The 20,387-nt window shown below is 51.2% G+C and overlaps 1 pseudogene; it reads right to left on the reverse strand.

Annotated features, from left to right (window-relative positions):
* Positions 1-554: 554 nt before the first annotated feature.
* Positions 555-20,387, reverse strand: part of LOC149355654 (uncharacterized) — a 30,140-nt pseudogene continuing 10,307 nt past the window's right edge.

Raw genomic sequence — 20,387 nt, forward strand, 5'->3', positions numbered from 1 at the left:
CAGGATTAGGCTTGGAGGCCCCGATGTAGGACCAGGCGTCTGAGCAGCTCGCTGGTGCGGACTCTGCTTGAGTGGTGATGTAGCACGTTCTTTCGTAGCTTTCAGGTTTTCTAGACACGATCTGTGATGAGGTGCTGTCGATACACGCTCTCTTATAGTATGAGCAGAAGTGGATGTTCTTTCAGGCCTGCCCCTTGTCCTCTGTAGCAGCGTTTTGTCCTTTGCGATACTTGGCACTGACAGTCGCTCCTGCAGTACACTTGTGGAAGACGAATGTCGCCTGGCTCTTGTAACCTTTCACGGGCTGAGGTTCTTCTCCTTGGCACGGCTGCCCAGTCGTGGTTCCCTTTCAGGGCTCGGTGTCTGAAAATTCTGCTTTCGAGGAGTGTGAGTCACTGGAACCTTGTGCCTGGCTCCGCCTGCTCTGGACTGCCTCCTGATTCCTTATGCTGGCTCCTCCTTTGCAGGGCTTGGTGTGGCAGGTTGTTTAGGTGCTTTCACGGGGCTGGATTGGGGCTGTAGTTTGGGGCTGGGCGTTGCAGACTGTTTCCTGGCTACTCCTGCCCTTCTCGGACTAGGCACTTTGATTGCTTGCGAGGGCTGGGTGTGACCAGCCTCTTGCCTGCAATCCGCGGAGAGCCCAAGGTGTCTTCTACGTTGCTTCTTCCTCTAGGACTGCACATCTCCGACTTCCACCTTGGACTTGGTGTTGCAAGGTTCGTGCTGGGTGCTTCTTCGCTCTCGCTGGCTGTCCATGCCTTGCTTGCGGGCTGCTCAACCTGCAGATGCTCTGCATCGGCTGCTGGCGCCATCCACCATGATGAGGGCTTAGGTGTCGCTTCTAAGGGATCCACTCACGGTGGCGGCTGCAAGTCACTGAGTTCGGCCAGTGGTGTTTCAGTCTCCCAGGTGCTGGGGCCAGAGCTGCTCGACCAGCTGGTCTCCGGCTTTCAGTGCGAGTGGGTGGCAGCTACTAGACTGTCTCTGAGGAGGGACCTGGCAAAACCACGCGTCCTCCTCTTTTTCCGTTTTACTTTCTGATGCTTCGAAACGTTGATGATGACTGTGTGCTGCTGAAAAACGGTTTTGTCTTCTTCGTCGGCACGGTGTTGTTCTTCACTGACGGCGAGTGTAGGCAAGCCCAGGGAGACTGCTAACACGTGAGAGCAGGCTCTGCTTGCAAGTCTTCAATTAGCTCGGTAGCGTCATTGTAGGAGACAGTAGTGGGATGTTCTGCTTCAGCAAGCATCCAAAACTGAGCATTGCTCACCTGTGCATTGCCCACGTGTACAGTGCCGAATGGTGCAGTGCCGAAGTGCGCCGTGCCGATTTTTACAGTACCGAAGCTTTCAGTACCGTCGTGTAGAGTGCCGATTGTGAAGTGTTAATGTTTAGAGTGCTAACGTGTCCAGTGCCCACATGTGTACTACCTAACTGTGCAGGGCCAAACTGCGCAGTGCCAAACTGAACAGTGCCCACCTGTGCAGTGCTGAACTACACAGTGCCACCGAGTGCAGCAGCAGCCAAGCTGGGTACTGTCTTCTCTTTCTCAGGTGCCTTCACCACAAATCCTCTGCTCAAATCTCCAATTGGCAGGATATGTGGCCGACTCTTGCTTTCGGGAACCGTGTCCATATACCTCTTCATAGGTGAAATTCCATCAAGGTCCTCCACACTTTTGCTAAGATTTGTGCTGCAGCTGCAATCGCGGGATGAGATAGTGACTCCTTGGCCTCTTGCTGAGCAGGCCCAGCAACAGGTGAATCGTCAGCAGTGGTCGAGTGCAGTCACCTGGTAGCCTCTTGTTTCAGGAACTCTTGGAGAAGCGCCTCGCGATCGGGGGAAGATTTCTAACGAGCTCCTTGTTTCGCTGCCTCGTGCCCATAGCTATCCCGGTCGACATTTCTGGGCTACACATTTGGTAGCAGGCTGAAAACTGGGAGCATAGTGCAAACTGGGACCAGGATGCGCTGGCGTCGGCTGATAAGAGCGAATTGGTCCCGAGTGCTGTCTTGCAGATCATTGCCAGAGTCATCGCTGTCAGTGTGCGTGGGAGTCATGAACTGGCTGGATGGGTCACTGGACCTTTCTGTCTCAATTGAATGACTTGCCTGCTATTCGACACCTGCCCGCTCTTCGGGCGGGGACAGCGTGGAGGAGCCTCCCAGGCTCTGGCCAGGGGTGTCACGGTCAATGCTAGCTTGTGAACTCTTCGAGTCTGACACGACAAATCTAAGCGTTTTAACTGACGGATATGCAAGTGCCGGCTGGACGGCTTCGCCGAGTTCTGTGGGCGTCGGATAGGTGCCAGCGTGTTCTTCTCTGGAGCCCCTTCGAAGAACAACTGGCATGGCAACGACAGGTGGGAGGAGCCTTCGAGTTATCTGTGCATGCGCTGTGGTACTTAGTGCTAGCTACGGGTACGTTCCACACATGGACTGGAGAGCCGATCTTCCACAGGTCTTTACCTCAGTTAACCCTCGTTTTAACGAAGCTGTCGACAACAAAATAACAGACACAACGAAGGAGATGGTATTCCGAGCGAATAATAAACTTAGGTGCTAACACGAGACTGAAATTAAGAAAAAAAAGACGGCTATAACAAGCGATTTCAGCGGCCCATTAACTCCGCTATCAAGAAGTCTAACTGCGGCCGACTAAAAGGAAGGCTGAATTCCTCCGAAACGGCCGCGTCATGCATGCGCTATAAACTCGAGGCCATTCACCACAAGGGAAGCGGCGCGACTATGAACGATAGTTTCGTCACAAGGCTCGAGTTTCCCGCCGTAGTGCGCTCAGCAGCGCGGTCTGCCATCAGTAGGCGCTCACGCACTGACACGAAGGCCTCTGTAAGGGGTGGGTGCATGGTCCCGAGATACCCCGGAGCATTATTTGCGAGATGATAAATGTAGAGGCCAACAGTTTCTCAACCTCGGGGCCCCGACCTTCGGTTGCGCCTTGACTGGACGAATTACCTTTGCTTTGACTGTGACGGGTGGAGAACAGGTAAGTGTTAGCGTACTTCCTTATCTCTCGTCCTAAACGATAAATATCGCCGATCATGATTCGGGTAGCAAGCACACATGGCACAAAGGCTGCGTGCTTCGTGCATCACATAAGCAAGAACAGAAACGAAAAGCCTTGACCACGCCAGTATCTCCTTGACGTGGGGAAGCATGCAAAAACGCCTGCATATGGGTGTTCATTAGCGCAGCACCCTGTTCCGAAAACTGAGGGGGACACTAGGTAAGCTGAAATGTGAAATTAGTCTCCGCGCCAAATGCCAGTTCTTACCAACAAAATCTCCTTGCGTTGTAGGCTGAACCTGCAACGCGTTGTCACGCTGGTGCGAATACGAAAACGGAAGTCCACCATAAAAGAGAACCAGTCCGCTAGGAGGAGGAGGAGGGACTACTTTATTTTAAAAAAAGAACAAAAGATCCTAAAGGGCGGGCTCACACTTGTCCAAGAGTCCACGGGCCTGGGCTTCGCTGAGAGCTCTGTCCACTAGCGATGTTTGGCTAGCTGGTTGAGCGGTGACAAGTGCATATGCGCTGATTGGGGCAAATTTTCTTCGTATCGCTGTTGACAACTAAAAACACCTTTTGGTCGCAAAAAAAAAAACAAATTGTTTTCAGGATATGAAGTGACGCAGTAACCGTCTCACATATCTTGGTGGACGCTTGAATCGCGCCGTAAGGAAAGAGATGAAGGAGGGAGTGAAAGAAGAAAGGAAGAAAGAGGTGCCGTAATGAAGGTCTTTGGATGAATTTCGACCACCTGAGGATCTTTAACGTGCACTGGCATCGCACAGCGCACGGGCGCCATTTGCGTGTCACCATCATTGAAATGCGGCCGTTGCGGGCGGGTTCGGTTTTGGGCGCCATCACTGTTTACAAGTACAGAGAGCAGGCATGAGTGGTAGAAAAACGCCGATAAATTTGAAGGAAAAAGCGGCGTAACGAACAAGTACATTGTAAGAGATGACAAATCGAGCACTTGTTCTAGCCCAGACCGCTAACCGTGCGCACAGCTTATTTGGCACCTGCTCTGATGACTCTCACAGCCACGCCCCCGCCCTGAAATTGGTGCCTCCAACTCTACTCTTCAAGCAGCCTATTTCCCATCTAAGACCATATTCTGCAGTGCTCAATCACCAACTGTGGAAGGTGGATGCAGTTGAAACAAGGGAACGTTTGACGCCTTACAGCTATGTTCGGCCCCAGTGCAGTCAGCAAGCCGATGTCTAACCTGACACATGCAGTTCCGTCACTAGTACAGTGCATCAAGTACTCAAATTTTAATTTGTAATAAGGAGTACCGTATTTTCCGGTGTATAATACGCACCCTTGTATAAGACGCACCCGCCATATATGAGGGCTCTCATTGAAAAAGTTGGTATATAAGACGCACCCGTGTATAAGACGCACCCCAATTTACCCACTTATGCTAGTGAGGGTTAATTAAACACGCTTGCTCGACCATCGCGAAATGAACCATGAATGGACTCATCTGATCGCATAAAAGCTCCGTAGAGCTAAATAAAGTTATCCTACCCACCTACCTACCTATCTGTGAGAAGTTCTTGGTTTATGGTTTATGGGGTTTAACGTCCCAAAGCGACTCAGGCTATGAGAGACGCCGTAGTGAAGGGCCCCGGAAATTTCGACCACCTGAGGTTCTTTAACGTGCACTGACATCGCACAGTACACGGGCCTCAAGAATTTCTCCTTCAAAGAAATTCCAGCCGCCGCGGCCCGGATCGAACCCGCGTCGTTTGGCTCAGCAGTCGAGCACCATAACCACTGAGCCACCGCGGCGGCCTGTGAAAAGTTCTTAAGCAACGTTAAGTGATCGCAAAAGGCAACACTCACGCCATACTCGCCCACGTTTTAGCGAAAAAGAAAGAAAAATACGACGAAAGAACTCTCCCATATGTCCATAACAACATTTTATTTTTACTTAAAACCATCGAAGTCTTCACCTTCGGATGCGCTCTCAAAAAGCTCGCCCATTTCTGGAGGCAACGCGGCTGAAGCATTCTCTTCATACTCAGAATCGCTGGTCTGATTGTCGTCGTGCTCGGTTGGCGATGAAGCCGATGAAGCTAGCAGGCCAGCCTTCCGGAACTCTGCAGTTATGGTTGCCACTCTAACAGCACTCCAGGCCTCATGGACCCACTTCGCAACTTCGCTGTAAGAAGCGCGCCTCATGCGTCCAGTTGCGGTGTAGCTGTGTTCGCCTTCCGTCATCCACGCCTCCCAAATGCGTCGCAAAACAGCTTTAAAGCTGCGGTTGACGGAAATATCCAAAGGCTGTAGAACCTTCGTCAAACCACCGGGTATTATTGTAGGGGTACAGTTCTTCGCCTTGATTTGCCTCAGTGTCAAGTCAGTAATGTGCGCCCGCATGCTATCCATAACCAGAAGGCCTTTCCGGGAGTGAAAAAATCCATCCGGGCGCTTCGAAAAGCACTTTTCGAGCCAAACTCCCATCATTTGCTTATCCATCCATCCCTTCTGGTTTGTTGTGACAATAACACCAGGCGGAAAGCTTTCTTTTGGCATCGTTTTCCTTTTAAAAATTATCATCGGCGGCACCTTTGTTCCGTCAGCACAGCACGCAAGTACGACAGTGAATTGAGACTTTTCGTGCCCAGTGGTTCGTACTGTGACAGTCTTATCACCTTTCTGAGCGACACTCTTTGACATAGGGATGTCAAATGTTAGAGGCACTTCGTCCATGTTTACGATGTGGCTGTCGATGATGTTATTCTTTCCGACTTCCTTCTTCACAAATTCATGAAACTTCTCCACTTTCTCTCCGAAATCGTCTGGTAGTTGTTGAGACATTGTCGTTCGCGCTCTTATTGACAAGGCTTTGCGCTGCATAAATCTATAGCACCATGATGGCCCACCAACAAAATCAGCGGCACCGATTTCACTCGCCAAAGTGCGTGCTTTCAAGCGTAACTGCACGGCTGACAGAGCCCTACCTTGAGCCCGTTGTTCAAGAGCCCACTTGAGGAGCCGGTCTTCAAGTTCAGGCCACCGCGCCTTCCTCCCCCGGTCAGCCTTCGTACCGCTCTTCATCGCCTGCAGTTTGGCGGACGACTGTCGACACGTGCGAATCATCTTCTCGGTGACGTCGAAATGGCGGCCCGCAGCCCGATTTCCGTTTTCGGTAGCATACTCGACCGCAGATAATTTGAACTTTGCGGTGTAGCTCTTGCGCAACTTCGGTGGCATACTGTAGTAAGACCGAGCACGACAGGTGTAGGTAGTGGAAAACACACGCCGAAGTCACCAACACAGACGTAATACGTACACGGTTGCGAAGTTGCAAAGAATGACTAAAAAACAACGCCGGCTTGGCTTGTCTTGACAATGGCGAGAAGCGCGACTGTCGCCATCTTTGGGAATTTCACATTACTTTTGCTTGCGCCTCCGAAACGACCGCGTGTTTGCGATTCTGGAAGTCGTCATCCCCGCCGTTTCATGATAAAGTTCACCTAAAAAAAGTTGCGCACGGCGGTCCCCGTATTGAAGTATTAACCGTGTTACTACCGCATCATTGTGTTGTCGACGGAGGCGCTCCGGTTTCTTGAGACAAGTGCACAGGCGTCGCCGGCCGTTCGAGTCCTGCAGCGGTCGCCATTCTCCGAGCACTGGCGACCACGCTCCCCTTCTTGGAAGAGCAGCGGGAGGCCCAAGAGGCGCGGAGCCACATCTGGACACCGCTCGCCGGTTGCCGTGGCCCCCTCGACATCCGGTCGGAGAGAGGGACACGGGCAGTGCCGTACGAACTCGCTTGCAGAAAAGGACATGCGTGCTGTGCTCCGTCTTTTCTGTGTTCTTATGTAACCTTCGCAGGCTAATAAACTGCCCATTTATTTGTTTTATCTGGACGTTTGTTGTGTCGACTACATCAACTACATCTTCAGAAGTGGGATTGAGACTGCCTTGCAAAACTGGCGCCTTCAACGAGAGCTTCGACCACGTAAGCCACGATGATGCTCCGATCGAAGCCAACGACGGAAGGTCCTGCGGGCAAGGTGGCATCACGACCGGGCCTTTCAACGGACAGCGACGCACCCAACGATGTGGGGGCAAGGGAGGCGGCACTCAGCGAAAGCGATACTCTACGAAACGACGAGGGGCAGTCTAATTCAGGGCGGGGATCCATGAACGCCGACACGGTAGACGGCCACGGACTGGACAACCCCAACGGAAGAGCGCCCGGGGCCTTCGACTTCCAGGCGCTGATGCAGGCTGCGGTGCAGACGGCGGTACGTGAGGCCTTGCAGGGAGCAGCCCAGCTTCTGCAGGCGGCCCAAACGCCACATCACCCACCGACGGGAACATCAAGCGTCGTGGATGGACGACTGGCCACGGCAAGTGCACAACTGGTGCCAAGTTATGACCCGTCATCTAACGACCAGCCAACTGTCGAAATGTGGCTGAACAAGGTAGACAACCTGGCTGCAGCGTACGGTTGGAGCGAGCAGCAAACGACGTGTTTCGCACTCACAAAGCTGCAAGGCGTTGCCAAGACGTGGTACGACGGCCTGACGAATGTCCAGCGCACTTGGGCAGAGTGGAAACGCGAGTTGAAGAAGGCATTTCCGTCAGCATCCAGTTTCCAGCACACCTTCCGGGACATGGAAGCACGCAAGAAACAGCGCCACGAAAGTATAGAGGCGTACTTCTACGACAAGCTGGCGAAAGCAAGGCGCTGCAATGTAGGCGACCCGGCCTGTATTGAATACCTTATCACTGGACTCGACAATGAAGATCTTGTGCGGTCCCTCAGCGTCAGAGATTACGCCAGCCCCGACGAGTTGCTCAGGTGCATGAAGCGGCTCTACGAGCGTACAGAAGTCGTAAAGGAAACTAGAGCCAAGACGCTGTATCAACCACCAGCTATTCGGCACCCTCAACGCGTCCTAGGAGGACACAATTCGTCACAAGCGGCGCATCAGCTTCAACACTGCGCTGGAGACAACGGATCGACGAGGGCTCCCCGACGAAAATTCAACGACAAAGGTGAGCCACTTTGTTTTAATTGTTCTTCATATGGACATTTTTCGGCAGCATGTCCAAAACCTCAGCGTAGACCGCGCTGCACGAATTGTGGAAAATCAGGCCATGAGAGCAAAGACTGCTATTCGAGGAAAGGCTCGACAGCCAGCGACACAGCTAAAAGAGCCGTCCTAGCCCAAGAAAGCAGCAGTACAAGTGGCAGCATGGTGTTAAATCAGAAGTACTTCATGGATGCCAACGTGAATGGGAAGGCGATCAAAGCGTACATCGACATGGGCAGCCAATGCTTAACGATACGAGAAAGCGAAGCGGAAAAGTTACACCTCTCTTATGAAGCACTCACCCGTCCATTCACTATCAGAGGGTTCGGAATGGGAAAAACAACGCCCCTGGGAAGCTTCGAAGCGAGGCTGACGGTGGACCAGGCTACGGCCGACGTCAAGGTACACGTTGTCCGCGACGAAGTGCAGGCTGTCCCATTGCTTGTCGGTCAACCCTTTACTGAGCAGCCTCACATTACGGTGGTGCGCCGTAAGAATACCGTGCGTATTTTCGAGGAGCGTAACGGGTCGGAGGACGAAGACGGAACTCTTACCAATCTTGCTATACCGGCCCTACCTCCGCGACGTGTGAACTTGTGGGCGAAGGAGGCCGTTGTCATACCTCCTAATTACGTCGGGTTCATTGCGCTTGGGAGTGACAACGTTACGCACAGCGACATCTTCGTTCGCGGCAGGCTGCACGAGACGAGCGGCGAGTATGTGCCAAGCTGCGTATTAAGAGAAGATGAACAGGGCGAGATATGCCTGCCCGTGGCAAACGTATCCGAATCTCCTCTGATTGTCGCTCAAAATCAGAAGATCGCGAGAGGAACGTTGTGCATGGAAGAAGAAAATACCGAACCCTCCCTGATCGCAAACAGCAACGAAAGAAAACCGGCAAAGGCGATCTCGGGTGAAGATTTGACGGTTGGCACAACGATTTCTGCCACGCAGAAAGAGGCACTCGTCGCAGTGATTAACCAGTACCGCGACTGCTTTGCGACGTGCCTTTCAGAAATCGGGTGCACGGCCGCGGCGCAAATGAAGATTGAGGTGATCACCGACGCTCCTGTAACGTACCGCCCATACCGCCTAGCCTACTCCGAAAGGCAGGCTGTGAGAACAATGATTGACGAACTCAAGGAGGCTGGAGTAGTAACGGACTCTAACTCTGCTTACGCGAGCCCTATCCTACTTGTTTCAAAGAAGAATGGCGAGAAGCGGCTTTGCGTAGACTTTCGAGCCCTCAACAAAATAACGAAAAAGGACAGGTATCCGCTACCGTTGATTGATGACCAACTTGACAGGCTACATGATAAACGGCTGTTCACTAGCCTAGACCTTGCGTGCGGCTATTATCAGGTGCCAATCGATAGAGAGAGCCGAGGGAAGACAGCGTTCGTCACTCCGGATGGACACTACGAATTCACCCGCATGCCATTCGGACTTGTCAACGCACCGAGCGTGTTCCAGCGCATGATAAACACTGTCCTCGGCTCCCTTAGGCACACGAAGGTCATGGCCTACATGGATGACCTGCTGATTCCATCGGCTTCGTTTGAGGAAGGATTAGACAGCTTGGGCGAGGTACTCGAGCTCCTTCGTTCGGCTGGTCTCACGCTGCGCTTGAAAAAGTGCTCCTTCTTCCAAGAGAAAATCAGCTACTTGGGTTATGAAATTTCCGCATCGACCATCAACCCCGACAGCCTCAAGTTGAGAGGAATTGCAAATTTTCCTACACCAGCAAACGTCCACGACCTCCGACGCTTCCTGGGCCTCTGCAGCTATTTCCGACGTTTTGTGGCTGGATTTGCCATGATAGCCAAGCCACTTACGATCCTGCTTTGCAAGGGAGAAGAATGGCGCTGGGACGACGATCAAGAGACTGTATTCAGGCAGCTACAAAGACAGCTGATGAGCAAGCCAACGCTGGCACTTTACGCACACGGAGCGAGAACGGAAGTGCACACCGACGCTTGCAAGGTCGGCCTCGGAGGAGTGTTGTTGCAAGAGCAACCAGACGGCCTCATGCACCCCGTTATGTATGTTAGCCGTAGCACCACGCGAGACGAGGAACGCTACCATTCATACGAACTGGAAGCTTTAGCCGTTGTTTGGACAATTGAGAAGCTTAGACCATACCTGTACGGAACCGAGTTTCTTGTTGTTACGGACTGCAACTCATTGAGAACTGCTTTGTCAAAGCGAGATCTGGTGCCACGTGTCGGCAGGTGGTATCTAAAGTTGCAAGAGTATACGTTTGATGTAGAGCATCGACCAGGAGCTAGAATGAGCCACGTCGACGCCCTCAGCAGGGCTCCTGCGTCGGAAGCTGAAGAAGTTGACGTTGCAAGTGGCATTAATGTCTTTGTAACAGAGCTGTCCAACGAAGACTGGCTAACGCTAGCACAGAAGACGGACTCAACATTACAGTCGATCATGGATTCCCTAAAGGGATCATCAGAGACAAAAGAAGCAGAGCGCATCACAAAAGAATATGTCCTCGTTGAAGGCAGGCTTTTCAGGAGAACGTGTGGCAACAACGGCGACGAGCGTCTGCTATGGGTAGTGCCACGAGCGGCACGTTGGCAGGTCGTGAGACGATGCCACGACGATGTGGGTCACTTTGCAGTTGACAAAACCATGGCCTTGCTCGAAAGCAAATACTGGTTTCCAAGAATGCGCCGGTACGTGAAGCGACATATCTCGTGCTGCTTAGAGTGTTTGTATCGAAAGGTTCCGTCCGGAAAAAAACCTGGAAAGCTGCACAGCATCGAAAAAGTGGCCGTGCCATTCGACACCATTCATATGGATCACTTGGGCCCATTTATCCGCAGCAAGAGTGGCAATACACACGTGATTGTGGCAGTGGACGGCTTCACTAAGTTTGTGCTCATTCGGGCCGTGCGAAGCACCGCGTCGGGCTATGCCAAAAGCTTTCTCAGGGACATCGTCTCCATATTCGGGGCCCCACGACGGTTGGTTACCGATCAGGGAACTGCCTACACCAGCCGACAATTCGAGCACTACTGTAAGACTCTCAGCATAATCCACGTGAAAAACGCGACTTGCACGCCTCGTGCCAACGGACAAGTCGAGAGGTACAACAGAATGATAACCCCTGCGATTGCCAGCTTATCCGAACGAAGCTACGGGAAGGACTGGGACGAAACGCTCACGAAGGTGCAATGGGGAATCAACAACACGGTAAACCGAGCTACGAAGACGAGTCCATTCACTCTGCTTTTCAACTTTCGCCCCCGGAACGTGACAGGGGACTCAGTTGACGACGAAATCGCACTGGAGCTGGACGCCAGTATGCTGAAACTAAGAGAGAAGGCCATCGACAACATACGCCGGGACCAAGAAAAGCAGAGAAGTAACTACAACAAACGAAGAAAGACCACGCCGAGCCACCAACCGAGGGCGGCTGGAAAGGAAAAGGATGGCCGACTGTTGTCGACGGAGGCGCTCCGGTTTCTTGAGACAAGTGCACAGGCGTCGCCGGCCGTTCGAGTCCTGCAGCGGTCGCCATTCTCCGAGCACCGGCGACCACGCTCCCCTTCTTGGAAGAGCAGCGGGAGGCCCAAGAGGCGCGGAGCCACATCTGGACACCGCTCGCCGGTTGCCGTGGCCCCCTCGACATCCGGTCGGAGAGAGGGACACGGGCAGTGCCGTACGAACTCGCTTGCAGAAAAGGACATGCGTGCTGTGCTCCGTCTTTTCTGTGTTCTTATGTAACCTTCGCAGGCTAATAAACTGCCCATTTATTTGTTTTATCTGGACGTTTGTTGTGTCGACTACATCAACTACAATTGGCAGTGATATTTTTGGTGAAAAAAGCTTGAGCATGAACCTGAGTAATTTCTGAACCCGCAAAAAAAACGAAAAATTCGCATATAAGACGCACCCTTGTATAGGACGCACCGGCAAGATTTTTGGAAAAAAACCGCGTCTTATACACCGGAGAATACGGTAAGTAGTGTTTACAAGTTGTTTTTGTTTTTAAGAGCAAAAATGTAGGTACATTCAAAACCTCGTCCGTAGTTAAAACTTTTTACAAGTGAGCTTTGAAGGCCATGTGCAGCATGCATCTTTGCAGTGCAATCCTGCTGCAGCTCAATTTGGTCCTAGAGGAAAGGCAGCAATATGCAAGAGCCTTTTGTTATCGTTTCTTTTTATTTACAATATATAGATGTAGGCACGCTCAGGCGTAAATTAAACTATCTTCGCTGGAATGGAACACGAGCCCCCTGCACATTGTAATCCTTTGTATCGTCTTCTTTTATACAGCACTACAGAAATTTGCATCAGCTTGAACAGAAGTAGCCACTATACATCTCTTATGATGCTTTTAGTGCAGGAGTCCTGTTAGGAGTTCGGTAAAGAGGAACTATTGGCTGTGCCCGCTTGAGCTTAAGACCAACCACTGGCTGCTTGGGCGTCTTCTGGAATTTTGTGCTGCTTGCATCTGCCCTTCTGCCGTGCTCAGGTGTCAGTGAGAGCACAGGCGCTATCTCGACGAGCCTGTGCTGCTTCATTTTCGGGGTGTCCTTCTTGGTCGTAGATGGGGATGAATTGGAACCAGCAGACATGCTCCCTCGGCTTTCTCCAACTGGCTGTGTCGTATGACGGGCGGCGAGAAGAGATCCGCTGGTGGCTCTGTCCTGGAGCCTTTATCAGCAGGCTCTGCAGGCTGGACAAGCTTGAACTTCAAGCTTGTCCACCCTGCAGAGCCTGCTGATAAAGGCTCCAGGACAGAGCCACCAGCGGATCTCTTCTCGCCGCCCGTCATACGACACCGCCAGTTGGAGAAAGCCGAGGGAGCAAGTCTGCTGGTTCCAATTCATCCCCATCTACGACTAAGACCTTCAGCATCAGCTAATCTCTTGGCCCGTTTTGTCGAAGATGGCTACCTTTCGGGGGCAGCCGTGCATGCGCTTGGCGGAGCCATGGCTGCGGGGGGCAGTGGACTTTGGCTCCTTGTGCTGCTCTGCTTCAGCATCATGCGCTTGTGGAATTGTGTCAAAATCTGATCTGCTATACAGCCGACTGCCGCGGCAAGCCATAGGCGCCCTATTTGGCTGCTTATTCTTGTCGCGCTTGCCTGGCTGGCTTCGAGTTCTCGTGCGAGGACTTGTCTCTGCATCACTTTCAGCAATTATCTTAGGAACATGGTGGGTGCTAGGTGCAGAGGAAGCCTGAGTCGAGAACCACTTAGCCTGGTTGGTGGAGTTGCAGTGCGCCTTTGAGGTTCCTGCTGCCTGTCAGGTGTCAGGCGGCAAATGCGCCGGGGACGCTTTGCGGTTCTGCTGTTTGCCTTCTTGCTGGGCCATTTGCCTGCGGTGGAATTTGGGTATGGCAACCGTTTCTGGACGCCCGCCGAAGCGGAGCGCTGCTGCAACTTTGTGATTTTCTTTCCATGACATGGTGCTTTGTCCTCAACAGGACGAGGCATGGGGGGCACCCGTGTACGAATCAGTGTCCGAGCAGCTCGCTTGCAGGAACTCTGCTTGAGCGATTAGGTAGCACGTTCTTTGGTAGCTTTCTGCTTGTCTGAAGCCAGACCTGATCTGTGATGAGCTGCTGTCGGTGCAGGCTTTCTTATAGCATCGGCGTTTTGTCCTTAACGGGGCTTGGCACCGGCAGTCGTTGTAGCCCTCCGCTTGCGGAAGAAGAATGCCGCGTGGATCTTGCACTCTGCGAAGTGCTTGGTTTCTGGTCCTTGGCAGTACTGCGCAGACATGGTTTCCTTTCAGGGCTCGGTGTCTGAGCAGTCTGCTTTCGAGGAGTGTGCGTAACTTGTGCCGTCTGCCTTGTTTTCCCTGCCCTGGCCTGCTCCCTCATGTCTTGTGCTGCTTCCTTTCTTGCGAGGCTTGGAGTAGCAGGGTGTTCAGGTGCTTGCAGTGGGCTGGATTGGGGCTGTCGCCGGGGGCTGGGCATTGCAGAGTGCTTCCTGGCTACCCCTGCCTTTCTGGGACTGGGCCTCTTTGACTGCTTGCGAGGGCTGGGTGTGGCCAGCCTCTTGCTTGCACTCCGCGGAGAGGCCAAGGTGCCTTTCACGTTGCTTCTTCCTCTAGGGCTGGGCGTCTCTGACTTCCCCCTTGGACTTGGTGTTGGATGCTTGGTGCTGGGAGCACCTGCGCTCTTGCTGGCTGATCATGCCTTGATTGCTGGCTGTTCAGCCTGCAGATGCTCTACATCGGCTCATGGCCTTGTCAACCCTCCTGTCCTGAGGGCACATGCGCTACTTCGAGTGGTTCCACTGGTGGCGGTAGTTGCATGTTACTAAGCTCGGCCAGTGGTGCCTCAGTCTTCCTGATGTCGTGCCAGCGCTCCTCAACCAGCTGGCCCCTGGGTTTTCCATGCATGTGGGCTGCAATTCCACGAGCGTCTCTGAGGCGTTTCCTGGATGTTGTTGTTGTTGCCTTTGACAGAATGGCACATACTCACACTGGGGGATCAGCCAAGAATTGGGAGGTGAAGGTTGCTATTCACCTGTACATAGTAAAGGCAAAAGAAAATCACACGGGAGAGGAACACCGGGGGAGTCTACCACAAGGAAGGCAGGGAGTGAAAAAAAATAAATAAAATAAATAAATAAATAAAAAGTAGGAGTTTCGATTGGAGAGAGGGAAAGACAGAGAGACAAAAAAAGAGAGATTAATTCGAAATATAATAAAGCATAAAAAAGAAAATAATATAAGCTTTAGCAAGGCAGTCGAGACTCCAGCAAGAAATTTTGAACAGCGTCACAAACAGACCTGTGGCTGAACCCAAGCATGCTGGCGCCAAATGATAGCAAGAGTGGGCTGCTGAAACTAAGGCCAAGATGCCGTAAGGGCAATTCCAGCAGTCTTCTTCTCAAAGAGGTGAAACGACGGCAATGGAGCCAAAAATGATCGATAGATTCAGGCTCACGCAAAATCCACAGAGGGGAGATAACGCCACACCAGATCTGTGCAGATAGACATTTAGAGGGGGGATACGGCAGCGCAACCTCGTCAGAGATACTTCTAGCTGCCGAGATTGAGAAATTTTCCTGCTCCAGGAATATCGCAGGTGCTGAAATTCCGCGGATGTTAAAAGTACTGTGTCTTGCGCACTTAATAACGCTCGTAGTCGGAACCTAGATGCTGTGATATATGCTGTAGCCGGGATGATGGGCAAGACGGGGTCGCCTAGGGAAGCCTTTGCGAGGTTGTCCGCGATCTCATTTTCAGTCGCGCTGCTGTGGCCGATTACCCATATCAAGTGAACAAGGCTCAAATGCGAGGGAAGTAGCGATAAAAAAGTGCTTAAAGTGGGACAGTCAACATGCGATGCGAGGGACGAACACAAGATAAAGAATTGGTAATGACTGCCGCTGCAGAAATAGAAGGATCAAGCTTGCGCAGAGCAAGTACTACTGCCAGAAGCTCTGCTTAAAAATAGGGGTGAAAAACCACGTCGTCTCCTCCTCTTTTTCCATTTCACTTTCTGAGGCTGCACATACACTGATGATGACTGCATGCTGCTCCATAACATGTTCGTCTTCTTGTTCAGCAGCGTGTTGTTTTCCGCTGACTGCGAATGCGGGCACGCACAGGGGACTGCTATGCGGCTGTGAACAGGACCTGCCTGGTGGGTCTTCAACTAACTCGCTGCTGTCATTGTCGCAGAGAGGATCGGCCTCTTCCACTTCAGCAGGAATCCAAAACTGAGCAGTGCTAACCTGTGCTCTTCCGACATGTGAAGGGGCCGAATGGTGCAGTGTCGGTGTGTGCGCAGTGCCGAAGTCTGAGGTGCTAATGGGTTGACTGGCGACATGTGGAGTGCCGAACTGTGCAGTGCTAAACTTGGCAGGGCCGACCTTGGCAGAGCTGAAATTTTCTTCCTCATGTGCCGTCACCTCAAGGTCTGTGCTCAAATCAACATTTTGCAGGCTAAGAAGGCCGCCTCTTGCTTTCAGGAACCGTGCCCAGCTAGCTGCCCATAATTGGCATTTCACCCAGGTCCTCTTCATGCGATGTTTCTTCACTCTTACTTTTCATATGGCCTGGCTCACCTTCAGGAGGACGCTATTAAAGTGAGTGATTGGTTTGCCTCAAATTTAAAACAAATAAATAGCACAAAATCCACACTTGTCTGTTTTCGTAACCCGCATAAAGATGTACCAAGTGTAGGTTCCATATATTTACACACCTCATATTGCTCTTTGTGTTCTTGTCAGCCTATAATTAGCGTCCTGTCGGTTAATTACCTTGGTATATACATTGACAGTGATTTGGCATGGAATACTCGGATGTCTCACATTTGTAGGAAGCTCAGAAGTGTTGCATGATTGTTGTTTAATTTGCGAACTATGATGCCATTTTCTATAAGAAAATTAGTTTCCCAGGCTCTAGGGTATAGTGGCTTAAGATACGGTATGTGTTATTTTTTAACTGCTCTTTCATGTGCAAATATCGGGTTAATAGGGTTTTGAAAAACATTGCTACAAGCGTTCTCTACTTGCTGCAGGAAAATTTGCCCAACAGTGTCTTTACCGCAGCCGGTTCGCCTTCTTTTGACAATTTTTTTAAACAAATTGTAGTACAGAATTTTTTTTGGAACAGCTCATACAGGCACATAAATACGAAACCAGTACCGTTGAGACATGTTCCTCGTTATCAAAAACCGAGAGTGCGCACTCACTACGGCAAAGCAACTAGACATTATTACGTGCCAGGAATCTTTAACGAATTACCGGACGATTTATTTCCTTTAGCCACCCGCAAAAAACTGCGTGTTGCTGTTCAAGCATTACAGAACCTTTAACATGTACTAAATCTTATCAGTGCTTTTTCATAGTGTTATGTGCCAATTTTTTGTCTTTATATTTACTTTTCATTTCTTTTGCCTCTGATGGAGCTCTGATGTAGGGCGAAGATTGCCGCGGCTGCCGGTTGTCGCCGCACAAGCCCACTTGTGGCTTCGGCGCTTCCGTTTTATGTATGCTCGGGCTATACTGAATCAAGATTATTATTATTCATATTATTTTTATTGTTATTATTATCTCTGCAAAGCTCCAGCTTCAGGCGGTGGCTCAGACAGTGAGTCCTTGTCTTCTAGTTCAGCAGGCCCGGGAACAGCTGAATCATCTACAGTGTGCGAGCGCAGGCACCTGGAAACCTTTTTAATCAGGAACTCTGGCAGAATCGCCTCTCAGTTTGGGCAATACGTCTGACGAGCTCCCTATTCTGGTGCCTTGTTCCCATCTGTACCCCAGTCGGCACGTCTGGGCTGCACACTCGGAGCCGGCTGAAAGTTTGGAACATGCTACAAACTCGGACCAGGCTGCGCTGGCATTGGCTGTTAAGAGCGAGCGGGTCCCGGGTGCTGTCTTGCAGACCAATGTGAGTCATCGCTTTCACTGTCCCTGGGAGTCATTGTTATGACTGGGCCCCCCACCCGGTCACCACTCTTGCGACGGGAGGATCTCAGCCTGCTGCCACTGTTGCGCAGAGCTGAGGTCGAGGTGACGGTGAGTCATCGAAACATTTATGTACAGAATGTACAAGGGCTTTACATAACTGGTACAAGGGCCGAGAGCACAACGGCCTAGCACAAATGAGCAGGGTGATGCCCCGGGAGAGCGTGTCTCTGGCGTGATGCGTCGTCTGCTACCCGTCTGCTGCTTCGGCTCAGCGCCGCTCCGCTTTTACAGCCTCCGGTGACGGTTGCAGCAGCCAGCCGTTCGAACCCTCCGATCAGGTCATGCCAGTGGCCACCGTTTGAATTGGATGAATTGACGAGAAGGGCTCGGCCGTTGAAAGATTGCAGCCTGGAAAGGGCGTCCGGCGAAGCGTCAGTTGAGTATCGGGCTGACGCTAGCGAAGAGAGGGGGAAGAGACTGCGCCGGGTGAGCCAGGATGAATCACGCTGCAAGCCGCGACACGTCCGAGAGTCCGGGCTTGCTTTGCGCAATGGTTGGCGCGCGGCGCTGGTTTCCACGGAGGCCAGCGGAATGCGTTCTCGGCCATAAAATCATGAAGAGGATGGGTCGGTCACTGGGCATTCTTTTCTCTCCTGATGGGCCTGCCTCCTCTTCGACACCTGCCCGCACCTCAGGCGCAGACAGCATGGAGGAGTCTGCTAGGCTCTCGCCGGGGGTGTCGAGGTCAATGCTAGGATCTGAACTCTTGGATCATGACATGGCAAATCTAAGCTTTTTAACTGACGGATAAGCAGGTGTTGGCTGGACGTCTCCAGCGAGTTCTGTGGGCGTCGGAAAGGCTCCAGCTTGCTCTTTTCTGGAGCCCCTTCGAGAAGAACTGGCAAGTTGTAGGACCCGGGGTCGCCGCTTAAAGATGGAGTCTGATGTGCTTGTTGATGGCTGCGCCGCGGAGGTGCTTCGGCGTGGAATGCCATTCCACAGAGTGACGGGAGGCGTGCACAGGATCGGTACCGTATCCTCCTCCATACGACTTTTTGGGGTATAGTGGCTGAGATCCGGAGTAGACATTGAGGCACACGATTCACTCTAAGCCGTCCTGTCGGACGAGTGATCGTCTCTACATAACCATACCAGAGGCACGGCGGAAGGTTGCAGACCATGCGGAAGCTCGAAGCACGACGACAATGGCTACCGCTGGGTTAGCGCACGCTGTTTTCGCTGTAGGCAACGCAGTCACCTGGCGAACAACAGGAGATGTAAATGCTGCAAGCCGCACCGTTTGTGTAAAGGCACTTAGTCAGTGCACGTTGAAATCGCGTCGAGCTACGAGGACATGAACGGGGCACACGTCCGGACGTTAATTTGCGAAAGGAAGAACGGCTGGAAACCACCTGTACGCCGCAAATTTCGGCGGGGGCCATGGAACTGGCCCCTGGAACTTGAACTGGCCATGGAACTGCAGAAGAATCGAAAACTCAGCGACTGGTGCATCATTGAAAAACTAAAGAAAGCGTCTTGTGGACGCGGAAGAATATACTAAGATGAATCAATTCAGCATAGAAGGAAACAAACAAATAAATCATTTGATACGACAGTTGCAACAATAATCAAGTCAGCTCCATTCCCTGATTTGTTCGTAGACAACAAAGCAGTTTGAAAAGATCTATTTTGTAAGATATTTCTTGCATCTTGTTTATGTGATCCATACGTGACGAAATGTAACTGGGACTCAGCATGTCCCGACCGAGTTCTATACCGGCTTTAGAATAAAAAATATCGTTGAATAATTTCAAACGAAGGATTATTCTCCTTTTTCAAGCGTATTGCAGCCAAAACTACCGTTTGCAGTTGTCACATTGAAATTCTTTGAGTAGTTATTAAAACAAAGCCGACTGCTATGTTTTGCACCATTTCTAATTTACAAATATTACTTATTGGCCAGCGATCCCATACTTTGCACCCATATTCACGTTCTCAAGGGATTATTCTCTTTTTAAAAAGGGTTTTCTGTCAGGTTCTCTTTTTAAATTCTTAATATATACGAAGCTTGATACTCTAGTTTCCTTCTCGTTTCTTTGATGCGTTGTTTTTGATCTACCGGCCTTCACCATCCTTCCTTTTGGCCCTCTTCTGTCATGAAAAAAGTATTTCTACCACGGTCTTATTCTTCCGTTCCCTTTTTTATTATTTTTCGACACCTGGCTCACATTAGGTGCCGCTTTGGTACTGTTTTATTTCTTTGGTACTCAGGTCTAGCAGCCTTACGTTTTCCTTTGCCAGAACGAAGCCTTCAAGTTCACGATGAACACCTTACCACCCTTACCACCCTCACCGACCTCCCCGCTGCGTCGGTTTTTCCTCTTCGGACTGAAGGGCCTATTGAAGCACCGCCAGTGATGACCATAGTCACCCATATGAAGACAAGTGCTCTTGTCAAACAAAGGCTAGCGGATTAAGGCTGCCCTATCATCTTCTCTCTCACCTCGTTTCCTTATGTGACGTATCTTATTTTCGACCTTCCCTACACGCGGCAATAAGAGTTTGGTAAATGTGTGGAAACTGCGTTAGGCTAGCATTGCGAATGACTTGGTTGCATTACTTGTGTCTCCAAAGTTATTGAAATGATGACGTCCAGAAGGCTTCATGGAACAACGGAGTGCGTCCTAAACACCATACCGATTAGTTAAGTTTTTGTTATGTACTTATGAATGTCATTTCCGAAGAGACCAATAATTTTGAAAAAGGGCACCGAGTGTCTCAGAAAAACTTTTATGCACTGCTAGCTAGCTCTTGTTCTGTGCATCTTGTCGGCTCCTGCTCAGACGCATAAAAGCACGAACTGGCGAGGTAAATCATTAAAAATATGCAGAACTTGTATGCCACTCA

This window comes from Amblyomma mixtum, chromosome 3, assembly GCF_055824585.1.
Source record: "Amblyomma mixtum isolate Tamu chromosome 3, ASM5582458v1, whole genome shotgun sequence".
NCBI lineage: Eukaryota > Metazoa > Arthropoda > Arachnida > Ixodida > Ixodidae > Amblyomma > Amblyomma mixtum.